This window comes from Vicugna pacos, chromosome 11 (assembly GCF_048564905.1).
Source record: "Vicugna pacos chromosome 11, VicPac4, whole genome shotgun sequence".
NCBI classification, from domain to species: Eukaryota; Metazoa; Chordata; class Mammalia; order Artiodactyla; family Camelidae; genus Vicugna; species Vicugna pacos.
Genome location: NC_132997.1, coordinates 28,788,239 through 28,802,207, shown reverse-complemented (window position 1 = coordinate 28,802,207; position 13,969 = coordinate 28,788,239). Strand labels below are relative to the sequence as shown.

At 42.4% G+C, this 13,969-nt stretch overlaps 1 long non-coding RNA gene across 2 annotated transcripts; it reads left to right on the top strand.

Annotated features, from left to right (window-relative positions):
* Positions 1 to 645: 645 nt before the first annotated feature.
* Positions 646 to 10,244, top strand: LOC116279463 (uncharacterized). Of its 2 annotated transcripts, none has more exons than XR_012077265.1 (4): positions 646 to 967; positions 2,255 to 2,428; positions 5,050 to 5,225; positions 8,184 to 10,244. It is a non-coding gene; the product is annotated as an uncharacterized lncRNA (long non-coding RNA). The 2 variants fall into 2 exon arrangements; XR_012077263.1 differs by having other exon boundaries at positions 5,040 to 5,225.
* Positions 10,245 to 13,969: the final 3,725 nt, after the last annotated feature.

Here is a 13,969-nt window from a genome sequence, read left to right as displayed (position 1 = left end):
CTTTGGGTGGAGAAGAGGGCAGCAAACAAAATGTAAAGTTTCTCAGATATCAAATCAGTTCCCCTAAACATTTTGGAAAATAAAAATTAGTTTCCTGGGCCTGGACTAGGCAGGCGCGCGCGCGCGCACACACACACACACACACACACACACACACACACACACACACACACACACACACGAGAATGAATGAAGCTGCAGAGTAAGGGAGAGGAGGGTGGAAAGCGAGTCTGGTCTTGATTTTGGGTAAAAGTGAGTTGCACAGGGGAGGCCGGGGGCAGCAGGTCGCAGCCTTTACACCATCCTAATTCCCTACTGCCGCCCTCATTATCCTCCCTGCGACTCACCTCCCTTGAGGTAGCGGTACGAACCGAGCCACTAGGCAGCCGCGCTTCCAGCGGCGACCAAGCGCGCGCACACACACTCACTCACTCACTCCTGCCCCTCTGTGAGCGCAGGCGGCTGGGCACCGCCCCCACGCCCTGCGCATCCTGGGAATTGTAGTCCTGCAGCCCTGCACGCCACCAACTGGGAGCCTCTAAGAGACTACAGCCCCCAGAGTGCGCGGCGAGGGCCCCTGCCTTCCGCCCTGCCCCTCCGTGTGCGCCGAGGGTGGTCCTGCCGCGCAAAGAAGAACTTCTTCCGCGAACCGTCTCCCGCCCACGAACGCCCAAAGCAGCCAGCGAACAGAGTCGAATTCACCGTGCAAACAGGTCCACCTCCAAGAGATGCTGGTGAGACTGGGTTTTTCGCGGACCAGTAAGTGGCCCCCGCCTCTGGCTGCCTGCGCAGGATGGCCTGGGGTACCCTGCTCTCTAGGAGCTCCCGGGCCCCTCAGTCGGCTTGGCCCACCCCTCCCACTCCGCCGTCTCTCAGCCCCGTGGGCACGCCCAGTGTGGCCGGCGCGCCGGTTAAGACGGAAAGCAGCGCAAGGGAGTCTGTAGGTTGCACGCACGGAAGACACCTGGTGAGTATCTGAAACAGTAAACTAACTGCCTAAAATAGAAAAACAGTACCTGGGAACTTGGAATTTGCCTTTTGAAAGCCACATTTTCCCGCATCCCTCTGGGCCCGGCTGGCGGCAGAGCCCACACTTCGATCAGACCTCTTAGAGGGACCGTTAGTGCCATGTTACAAAAAGGAGAAAAACACGACAGTGGAAAGGCCTGAATTCTGCATTATACAGATAGGAAATTTGGCTGCATAGGAAGTGACTCCCTAAAGCACTTTAGGGAACCGCACCCACAGCTGCTTCCCGCGTATGACCAGGCCTGGTTGTTGCCAAAACATGGCTTTTGGGCCCCACTTACCAAGTTGAGATTTGAAGACCAAGTCTTGGGTGAAGTAGAAAAGGCAGCTTGCTTTCTTTGCCAGGCAAAGGAGGTCCCAGTGGGCTAATGCCTCTAAGACTGTGAGCCTGCTGGGGAGGGAAGGCAGGGGGTGGTTATAGTAAAAGTTCAAGAGTTCAAGGGGTGTAGCCAGTTTCCAGAGAGACTGGATACAGGGTAACAAATTATTGCTCAGTTGTGCTTGTTTTTGCAGATGTAGGGGTCCCCTTCTCTGCTGGATATGAAGTTCACCTCTGGCTTTGGGACTTCTAATGTTAGAGTGCCTAGAACAAGGGTGTATAGGGAGGGGTTCTGTGGAAAAGAGCTCTAGAGAAAAACCTGTGCAGTTTCAAGTCAGGTTGATAAAAGCTTTTAGCCTTTTAAGCAGGGCTGAGCTCAAATAACAGGATATAAAGAAACCAAAGGCAGTGAAGAGGAGGACACTAGGGACAGGAGCAGGGCACTGGGGGCAAAAGCAGGGCACTGAGCATGATCCCTGCACACAGCACCACAAGGGGGTTGGCCAGACCACCCAGGCCTCTCTCCCTTCTAGCCTATCGCTGGTCAGCAAGAGCATGAGAAATACCCTTTAAACCATTAGGCAGTAAAGGAGTTACAAACATTACAGATGTCAGATGGTCACTGATGACAGTAGGGTCCTGCTCAGTTACATGATTCACAGGACTTTGTTATCCTTTTGTGGCCCTCTTGGCCTTAACACAGGCCAGTAGGACCAAATGTTCCCATTGGCCTTCCCAAAACATTAGGAGAGTTTATGTAGAAAGATAATATACAATTTCTGCATTTCTCCTTTGGAACCACTTTAAAAATCCCTTGTTGAATATCCCTTCAGAACCACTTTTAATAATTTGTTTCTGTTGGGAGTTAAATTGATATTAATTATCTTAAGTCATTTTTCCACTTAGGTTTCCTCATTAATGTGAAGACTGCTTTATTGTACATGCTTTTCGGACTGGACCATGCACAACCCCAGTTCTGTGCAGGGAGGATGCAAAACAGCAGAATATCTATGGTACATTTATAAGGAGCATTAATTTTACTACATGATTTGGAAGAAACAACGTTAAGTAATTTCCTAGGTAAGTAAAATTTTAAGAGTAAAACAAGACTGAGAAATTATCTGCCATTAATAACTCAGTAATCTTTTTCTGAAAATGTCAGACTTTCTCCTAGAAAAACTCTGAAGAGACTGTGTTTCCCATTATTTTAAACAGAAAAAATTATAAGACACAGCATGTCAATTGAAAAACCCTATCAATTTCCTAAGTCCCAAAAGGACACGGAGATAAAAGTTATAAATACCATGGTAGGAGGTAAAATGCTTAAAACATTGCTCTTGGTCACTTCACATTTAGTATGGTTGTTAACATACAGTTACTGTGTGGACTGGCAGTGACCTCTCTCAGACCAGCAACATCACATAATCACATCTCCTTTGTCAACACTTCAAAGCTTTGTAAAGTGTCTAATGTGATTGAAGGTCCACCTATTGTATTTGGAAAGGACATGGAACTTCTCCAGGAAACCATTTAGTTTAAAATGTTATTTTTTTTGAAGATTTAGCATAAACTTTATCAACGTAGATACCATCTGAAAAATGTATTGAGAGATAAATAGCTGTTATACTGTTTAGATATTAACAACACGTGTTCTTCTGGGGAAACATTAATCAGGGATATGTTCTGTGGGAGATGACTGTTTTATGAAATAGGTGGGAAAGATCCCATTTATTTTAAAGGTTTCAGAAATGAAAGTTGTAACTTTAACTTTAGAGTAAACTGGGGACTGAACGGTCATTTCAAGCTATGACGCAGAGTTCTGGAGTCCTGTGAGTGTAATGACCGCTTGCCAGTATCAGGATATAAACATGCTCTAATGTTGTGCATTAAACAAACAGAACTTTTTGACCTCAAATTCCTCTCCACTTACCATTCTATTTCTCCACTCTATTCAGGCTGCCTCTCTTCACGCTCTCTCCTGAACCCATTCCATTCTAGCTTTCCTCCATGCCCCTTCACTGCAATGGCTTGTATCCAGGTCACTAATGATTTCAGTTTTGCTAAATTCAGGGTTAAGATTTTATTCTTATCTCACTCAGTCTTTCAGCTGCACTTGACACAGATGATAAAATTGAGCACTTCCTCCTTGAAATATTTTCCTCTGAATTTTGGAGACTGCCTCCACCCGAAATCCTTCCCACCTTAACTCCATCTTCCTCCTCCTCCTTCGCTTCTCACAATGCTCAGCCGCCTTCTCTTTCCTGCATGCCCTCTCTTCTCAGAGTGATCTCACAGTCTCTCAGCTTTTTTTTTTAATTAAAAAAAACTAATTTTGTTATAAAAAAACTTTTCATATTTATTTTATTTTAAAACTTTTATTTGGGGGGTAAGTAATTAAGTTTACTTATTTATTTTTGGAGGAGATACTGGGGATTGAACCCAGGACCTTGTGTATGCTAAGCATGCACTCTACAACTTGAACTATACTATCCCTCCTCCCCACTCCCAACTTTGAATCAGTCTATCTGCTGATCACCCCCAGGCCTGGATCCCCTTCCCTGAAGGGAGCACTCACGGGAGTCACCCTTGGCTTTTCTTCCCTTCCCAGCCCACATGCAATCCCACAGCAAGTCCTGTTGGCTCTGCCTACAATATGCATCCTGATGGCAACCTCTTCTCGGTGCCTTCATTTCTGCAACCAACTTCAGCCACCTTCCTCTCTTACTGGTCTGCTGCCAAAGACAGCTCCTGATCATCTCCTTGCTTCCTCCCTTACCCTCCCACTGTCCATTCTGCACCTCATCCACTGTGATTGCTTGAAAACATGAAAAACATGATATATTGTGCTCCTCCCTCCTCACTTAAACCCTGTCACTGGCTTCTCATGCAGTTGAATAAAAGCTCAGATAACCTGGCGCCCGCCTACTTCTGCAGCCTCACGTAGCCTAACCTCATATTCACATCCTGCCCTACCCTTGCTTGGTCAGACTATTATCTGTCAGGTGTTCCGGTATCTAGAACTGAAAGCAATCTTAACTGACAAAACAGGTATTAGATCATAGAGTCTAGAGGGAAAGTCTAAGAGAGAATGAAAGACCAGAATAATTTTTTTTAAAAAGCACCCAAAACAATGAAAACATAACTGATCTGTATGTAAAAAGCCAAAAAATGTGGTAACAAAATGAATTTTTTGAAAAACTGAGCCAACAGCTTTGCAAAGAAATAAATTAACCTTTGGTCATATTCTGAAAATAAGAAGATATACTTAGTAAAAAGTAAACATTTTACACATTTCTGAGCCATAATGCGATCAAATTAGAAATAATAGAAATGGGGAATTTAATTATCGCTCCTGAAAATGTTTAGATATTCTTCTAAGTAAATTAATTTTTTGTGTATGGGTCATGTGCAAATCCGAAACACAAATACAGTAACTATAAATATCTGTGCTTGCAAATATATCTTAATCAGATGTAAGCAGCGTTGGTGAAGAGAGAGCTCTCAGACTGGGAAGTCAACCGTGTGACCAGGTCCTGGGCATTGGAACTCTGGCACCACTCTGGAGCCATTTAACATCATCTCATTACGAGTGGGAGCAGCAGGGAATGCAGTGCTTAGAAATGTAGCTATTGCAGACACTGGTAATAAATCAGAGGCCTCCCTTTTGCTGAGCCTAAACTTGACCTCACAGTTCTTTCCAGCACAGAGCTCCAGGCAGCCACCACAAATGGACTGATGTTGGCGTACAAGATTAAAACTGCCCTGTGATCGCATGCAGAGTGGAAACTGGCACCAGCAGCTTCAGTGGAAAAAATTAATCATTCTAGAAGAATAGATGATCCACCCTAAGCAAGGACTCAGGAACCCAGAAGTCGTGGTAAGGGCTTAGAGCCAGATTGCTTCATTTCCTCCCTCCTTGGCTGTACTTGTATGTGACTGGTATGGAAATCCAGAAAGCATACAGAAACATTAAAAATAGCAACTATGTGGGCTGGGTCAATACATGGAAGTATATAAATGAAGGAGTATTTTTAAAAAACACGAAACAGTTTGGCACAGTCTGATTAAAACTGTCTCATGTATGTTCATAAACAAGTTTAGAAAGGAATTTGGAAATGATTGAAATTTTTTTATAAAGCTCATTCTTTGGGGTTGTTCAAATTCTAAAATGTGTTTAGAAACAAATTGATACATTAACAGTTTAAATCTTAGCTATCCAGAAACTTCAAATATCTAGAATTTCCCAAAGGTCTGTGCAACTCAGATAGTACTATAGTTTGAAAACTATTAATGCATAAGGCAGTTGATGAAATAACACACATTCACAGAGAAAGGAGCAATTGCTATAATATTATATGTATATAATAAATATAACTATATATACGTATAATAGGGAACACCTGTAATGAGTGAGCCACTGCTATAAGTGCTTTATATTCATTAACTCTCAAGAATTCTCCTTGAAGTAGGCTTTAGTATCTCTCAAAAATACAGTGTTGAATGAAAAACACAAGTTACAGAAGTATATATAGCAAGTACATTTATGGAAAGTTTCAAATCTTACAAAGTTAAACAATGTATTACTTAGAGGTGCATACATACGTAGTAAAACTATAATGAAAGTCAAGAGTAATAAATGTTTTAACCTTCAGATTAATGATTTTCCTGTCTGAAGAGGTAAAGGGTTATGTTGGGAAGAGCCATGTAGACAGCTTCAAAGGTACTGGTAAAATTTTATTAAGCAAGAGAAAGGTACAGGGTTTTTATTTTATTTTTTCTTCATTTTATGTGTGTGTGTGTATAAATACATATGCATCTGTGCATTTATATACATAATATAAAATTGTGTATGTATAAAAGAAAAAATTTTAAACAGCTTTATTGGGATACAGTTTACATGTGGTACACTTTGTGTGTTTAAAGTGTATAATTTAGTGGTTTTCATATACTCACATGTATGTACAACCATCACCACAGTCAAATTTATTTATTTTTTTCAAATATTTTATTTATTTATTTTGGTTTTTTGTTGATGTTGTTTCGGGGGGAGGGGTAATTAGATTTACTTATTTTATTTACTGGAGGGACTGGGGATTGAACCCAGGACCTCTTGCATGCTAAGCATGGGCTCTGCCACCAAGCTGTACCCTCCCGCCACTAGTCAAATTTAGAACATTTTTTTCAGCTCAGAAAGAAACCTTTAGGTATCACCCTTCTATTCCCCCCACCCCTCTCCTTCAGCCCTAAGCAACCACTAAGCTACATTTCTGTGTAGATTTTCCTATACTGGACATTTCACAAAGATGGAATCATGTAACATGTTGACTTTTATGAGTGGCTTCTTTCACTTGCCGTAATGTCTTCGAGGTCATCCAAGTTTTAGTGTGTGTCAATACTTCATTCCTTTTTATGGCTGTCATAATAGTATTTAAATTTTTTTTTATCTTGAATGATGGTGTTTGAGAAAAAATAATTTACTTAGAATGAAATGAGAAAGAATGATTACTCTGGAGATCCTAAAGGACTTTTACTCGTGAGATCTCTGGAGGTGGGTGGCCCTGATTCTTGTTCCAGAGTGTGACTTACAGTGCTGGGAATACTAAGCTATAGAGTGAATTGTGGGTTCCCAGGTGAATGTGAATGAGGCAGAGGGCAGAAGAAGAGTTCTTTTACTAAGGGAAAGGGACAAAAATCTGTGAAAGAGGGAAGAGGAGAGCTGCTTGAAGCAGAATTAACACAGCTACGAGGAGTGAAAGGCAGAATAAAAGGTGCGCACACAGCTTGGGTACACGGTCTAAGGGGAGAAAAGAAGGTGACAAGATAGGGCCGTCAGGTCGTAAATCTCCAACAGCTGGAGTCACTGGCCCTCGAGGCCTGGTTGTGACCTCAGCAGGAAGGGAGCTAGGACTAGCGGTGGGGTGAGGGCGGATGCTCAGGAAGGAAGTCAGTGTACAGGCGGCATCAGTGTGTATATGGTGTGGAACTTTAGGGAGTGCCTGTATTTGGCCTTCAGACCTGTTGGAAAGTACTTATTTATTCAATCAACCACCTCTTAAGTGCCTGCTGTGTGACACACTGTGCTATGGACTGTAGATACAGTATCACCCTTTCCCTGCCTTCAAGGGACTTAGCATCTCATAGGAACAGTACTTATTTTTTCTTTTCCATTTCCCCACAGTTCCTGCAAGTGTGTTCTGCACAGATGGGCAAATTATGATTACTGTTGATTAATAATAAAAGAAATAAAGTTTTTTACATTCAGATTTTTTCAAAAATGAGTATCTAAGATGTAGAATTCTGTATATTTGGCTTCTTTAATGTTAGCAAAACAGAATAAATAGAAAATGAAAAAAACTAATTTTCCAATTTAAAATTTTCACATTGATGTCAGTAGGAGTCCTTTGTTTGTGTTTCCTAAAGTGTATATACTTAAGAGCTTTAGATTTTTTAAAAAATTTATTAATTTTTTGGTGGGGGAGGTAATTAAGCTTATTTATTTATTTTTGGAGGAGGTACTGGGGGTTGAACTCAGGACCTCATGCGTGCTGAGCATGCGCTCTACCACTTGAGCTGCACCCTCCCCCTAGGAGTCTAGGTCTTTTAAAAGGGGCAAGAGAGAAAGAAATACATAAGTGACTCATGCCATATTTCCTGGCATGTCAGATTACTGTGATGATGATTATATACTTAGATTTACAAGTATAGAATTTTTTCAGTGACGTATTTGTTTATAGTTGAAATGTGGATTTCATCTCCTTTATTCCTCTTGAACTCAGTCATAGTCTTGAGCAGCCACCCAAAGAATCTTACATTGAAGCTGGGTTTCTCTCCCTAGGAATGTTTATCGGAAAGGAAAAAGAAGATGCATTGAGTCAATTAACCTTGGCCATCATGCTTACTTTCACTAAGGAGTGTGAAGTTTTACTCCCATCACAAGTTTGTAGACTTCTTTGCCCCAAATTCAACACACACAGACCCAGCTGAACGTCAGTGACAGCACAGGGGACGGTTACAAATACTTGGTGTGGACTAAGTCTTGGGAACTTATCAGAGTTGTTGCAAGTTATATCCCTTTTTGATAAATGCATGTGTCTGTGAAAATAAGGAGCGATTTGATTCCAGACTCAATTCATCATGTTCTTTTTCCCAGCTGTGGTTTGCAATTGGTATTTGAGATACTAGAAACTAAAAATGCTGGTAAGCCACAGGGGGAAAAAAATCCTGTTTTCTGAGTGCTTCAGACTTAATCCTGGGCTTGTTCCTTAATCACATTGGAAAAAGAGAAGCTATTTTTAAAAAATGGAAAACTATAAAGTAACACTGATGAGAAATGTAGATTTGGGGAAGAAAAACCAGAAATGTAGATTTAGTATATTTCATAGGTGTGATGGACCAGAAAGATCAGCTTAAGAAATTGAAGCTAAAATCACATGTTGTCACATGGAAACTCTTGGGAACAGAGCTTAGCCAGAACCTGAGTGTCCTGAATCTCAGGTTGTTAATCCTTCATGACATGACATTGCCAATGAAGAGGCTGACTCATGTTTATATAATTAAAAAAAAAAAAAACAAGGGGGGAAAGGGCCTTCTTCCTTTATATCATTCATGTTCAAAACTCGTGGCGCAGTAGGTCTGCCCTGCAGGACTACACCATTACTTCCTAAACCTTCATTCTCAAATAACTATGCCTGTGGTGGATTAGGGAAAGAAGGGGTGACAGTGAAGGAGACTGAGCAGTCTCCTGCTAAAGTTAAAATAATATTCCTACATCCTTACAAAAAGTTAATCAAAATACTATTCCCAATTTATCATCCCACAATTTGGCTGGGGGTTGGGGGTGGGCACTTAATGCTGGTGTATACTGGCATCTGATGTAAATGGATGTCTGATCTAACAGCTACAAAAATGAAAGTACACATTTAGTTATAGAAGATGAGAGTTTCTGCTGTGAAATGATGATACTAACCCAGAGTCATCCAGACTTTAATTAATGGCAAGAATTTAATTAGATGCCCAGGAACACTCACTTGAAAATTAAACTCCCATCAACATCCCTGGAAGCATCTCTGGAACTTTGCCTCTGGACACAAACTTTTGTCTTCAAAAACAGCAGACAAAAACCAAACAGCAGACAGGAAGGTGAGCCCTGCTTGGGCAGGCACTGAGAGGAAATTAGTGCCCTGATGCCATACACCTCCAGGAGCCCGTGCGTACCGGCTTTCCCGGCATCATACCCATCTGCTCAGCAAGGAGAGTCCTCAGGAACCTTCACCTATGTCCCTGCCCCATCCAAGCCAAAATGAAACAACCCAAAGAGAAAGAAAGAACACGTGTTGAAGCTGAGCTCCTCATTTAAAGTATGAAAAGCCTGTACTTTTCCAAGTTACAAATTCAGAATAGAAAAACAAGTCTCCTTGCCTCCTGGATTGTTCTCTCTGTACTGAGAACATGCTCTGTGCTTTCTAAACGCATCACTGGGGAGAGCCATCGCTCAGCGTGGATGTAATCAAAATTCCTGTGCGTAGGCAAACGTACATTTGTTTTTAGAAATGGGGGTTATACTGTATGCTTTTATATCCTACTTCTAAAATACGTAATGTTCTTATAATTATTTTACAGTTATTTGAAACAACTTCAGTGGCTATATAATACTAAATCAAAAGAGCATTTTATTTCACCATTATTTATTTCACCATTTTCCTACTGGACATTTAGGTTGCTTCCCGTGTAAAAGCATATATAGCTTATTATTTGATGAATATTTGTCTGCGTCCCCAGATTGTAAACACATGTGTTTGTTTTTGGTCACCAAGATACTCTTATTCCAGAACAGTATGTGAAATACATTGGATAGGCGACAGCATCTGTAGAGTGAATAAAGGAACCTAGCCTTCAATCCTTCAGATCAGCCTCATCCAGAAAACATTCCTCTGCGTACATAGTTGTCTCCCTCTCTGCCAAAATTTCCCTACAGTTCTTTTCCTTGCAGAGAAAAAGAGGGAAATGCTATTTATTGCCAGGCATTGTGCTAGATACATTCAGGAAGATATCTCGTGCCAAAAGGTTTGCACCTTAGCCTAGAGGACATGCAAAAAAACCTGCCATGAAATTTTCAATCAAGAACCCTTCCGGAACTCTCCAGTGAGCAGGTTATGCAAGCTGCTCCAGGAAGTGACAGATGTATGTCTCTAAGACAAACGTAAACGAGAAACATTCAAGTCAATAACCACTTCCTATTAAATGTTCGTTTGTACAGAACCATCTCCCCTCCTCCACAAACATGGAAGAGAAGAGGGAGGAGAGCAGGGGAGGGGAGAAGTGCCCCAGGACAACAGTCCAGGCTCTGAAGCTTCGCCCAGGGTGCGGTGGATGGGCTGGCCTGCAGCCAGGGCAGCCTTTCCTCTTGTCTCCCAGGTGGATTCAAGCCATCCTTTAAGCTGACTGTTATTTTGGTTATGATGACTTTGAGTGCCATGGAGGTCCCAGATACCCTCTTATTTTGAATCCCCTCCAGAGAATGCTGGGACGGCCCGCACCCCTCCACCCTCCACCAGGTGAAGTCCTCGGTGGGGCGAGCTGTGCACCTGCAGCGGCGTGCACTTCTGGCACTGCTCCACTTGCAGCCGTGTGAAGCCAGCCCCTGGACCACCTCCCACACTGTGTTGTCAGCTCCACGGAACTCATGGTCTTCATGTGCAGTAGAAAGTGCAGGGAGTGTAGCTTGACTTCCCCACTTTCTTGTCCCCACTGCTTGTCATGGGATGTTCAGTCAGCTCCACTTTGCTTCAGGCTGCATTGCAGATCTTTCTGGCTGACCTGAAACAAAGCTGTCTTGAGTAGGAAGTTGAAGAAGCTCCCAGAGGGCCTCCTGCCAGCCTGGCTGTTGCCAGAGGGAGGGCTGGAGTCACACCACCAGGCTTCCCAGCATGCAGGGGATTTCCTTGGAAGGATGCACCCTGGGTGGGTTCCATCTGAGGCTCCACCGCTGCTGCTGTTCCTGGGGTTGGGGGGGTGATTGCTGCAGGGCCACACGGGGGGGCTGTGCTGGAAGTGGTGGTCCTTGGCTCCAGGCTGGGTCTGGGACGCTGGCTGTGCTGTTGGTCTTGCACTCTGACTTCCGGTCCTTCCCAGGCCACTGACTTTCTAGGTTACAGAACAAAGCAAAGGTGGAAGTAGCAGGCTTGCTGAAAGATGCCTCTTTGGATACACACAGACTTTCAGCTAAACTTGTGGGATGAGAAAGGACTTCAGTTGTTGGGGGGATCAGCTCAAGGCAGGGGCCTCATGGCGATGGTAGAGCCTTCCACCTTGGGTTGTAGCCCAGGATCAGGTAGGTGGCCATCACTTCTGGCTTATCCATGAGTCCTAGGTAGGTCACACCTGTAGCCCATGGATAACATCAGTGAAGTCTGCCAGGGCCCTTTGGAGTCAGGGGATGGCTCGATGGAAGGCCCGAGTTCCTCCTCCTGAAGCATGTTCACCACAGGTCCCTCATGGCACACGCGGGATGTGTTGGGCCAGCTTCACCCCGACATGGCTGCCCTGGCTGGTGGTCTTGAGCTGGTAACTGCCAATCTCCCCCTCGGCAAAGCTAGCCGCGGGGCCCTGCGGCACGGTGACTTGCTAGCTACACTCCCTGGCAATACTGACAATACAAACCAACAAACTAAATAAAAATAAGATAAAAGAATAGAGAAAAGAAACAACTAAGAAAAAGAACAAAGGAAAAAAACTACCTGTAGTCATAGTCCCTTAGGTCACCAAAAACCAGCTTCCCTAGACCCAGCCAGGGGCTTAAATAGGTGCTTAAAACCCGCCCCAGTGGCTCCTTTGTAGGTTATGGCAAGAAATGGCCGTGTTACAACAGGGGATAGTTCATGGTGCTTTTCTTACCTTTAATCTCAAGAACGCTTTACTCTTTTAAAGGGGGAAGGGGTAGAGGACTCAAAAGGACTTTTTGTCGATGCAGGATATAGTGATTAATATTTATCGTATTAGAAATTAAAACCCATAGGATGCTTCAGTGGCTTTTTCAGTCCTAGTTTGAAAGTCTGTAATAAATTTTGGCTTTTAAAAACACACACTGTCTGCGTTTCAAATAATGCTCTTCTCTTTAAACTTTGAATGATGAGTCCCAAAATTATACCTCAGTTTAACTGGCGTCACAATTCTAGACAAAACTCTCTCTTGGACTAAATTTCAGTCAGGCTCCTCCAGGCCCTGTAGGCCTTGAATTTGACATTCATCCTTGTCTGGCCTGCATCACCAGTTGTAGCTAGAAACCCCCACCCCTGGTATCTGATTACCCTTAATGTCTTACTGAATTTCTCTGCTCATGCGAGCCTGCCGTCAGCCAGAATCTCCTCCAGCCATTGAGGTTTCATCTTAGTAACTTCCCATCCACTGGCCCTGACCCTGCGCCTTGGCTGTTAAGTCCCCACTTGTCCACAGTGTTTTCAGAGTGGAGGCCAGTTCTGTGGTTCTGAGGTTTCTTTTCCACTATTGCAATAGTCCTAAATAAGGCCTGTTTTTACTACTTTTACTACTATTGTCCAGCTACATTTTTTCTTTTTTTTTTTTTGATTTTTAATTAATTATTTTTCAGTGGGAGGTAATTAGGTTTATTTATTTTTGGAGGAGGTACTGGGGATTGAACCCAGGATCTTGTGAATGTTAAGCATGTGCTCTGCCACTTGAACTATACCCCCCACCACCACCTTGGTTTTTTTCTTTAACACTAAGAAACAGTTCTGTTACACAAGACACATAGGTACATTATTAACCACTATAAATTTGAGGGGAAGGTAGCTTCTTTCTGGAATATATTTTTATGAATGTTATAAGATAGGTTTCCAGATTTACCTTTTTGTACACGGCTATCCAGTTGACCTGACACCATTAATTATTTATGTATTTTTATCACTAATCTACAGTGCTTGCTTTGTCATAGATCACATGTCTCCATATATGTGGCCTGTGATCTTTTCCATTGGCCTATTTTCTATTCTTGTTTCAATATTACTACCTTAATTTATGTGGCTTTATATTAAGTTTTTGTATCTACAGAGTAATTTATCTTGTTTAATTCTTCTTTAACAATGCCTTGGCTTTTTTGGCCCTTTGCATCTCATGTAAGTCTTAGAATCAGATTCTCAATTCCCATTTTTAAAACTCTGCTGGGAATTTTATTTATTTCCTGTTAGGTTTTAGCTGGGTTTTACCTACTTTTCACAAAAGTCATTTTCTCTTTCTGATTTTTATTATTATGATGTTTTATAGATGATGAAAGCATAATTGCGCATCAGAAAGCAGGAATGCTATTTTATATAATCTTTTAAATGTTCAACATATGCTGCCTTTTAATTAAAGTCTGTAACTGATAATTACAAAAAAGATTCTTTAGCATAGCCAACCAAGAGTGGAGGTCAACCTGACATGTTATGGAAATCTCCAAGTCCTAGGAGGAACATACATAGCTCTTACCTTTTTCTGCAGCAACAAGTATAGCAGGTTTATCTAAATATTACTAATATATTCTCAATGAGCCCAGACTTCTCAAAAATATTTTTCAATGCCTTATTTTAGAGGATAATAAAAAAATCATTGAGATAAGCATTTCTG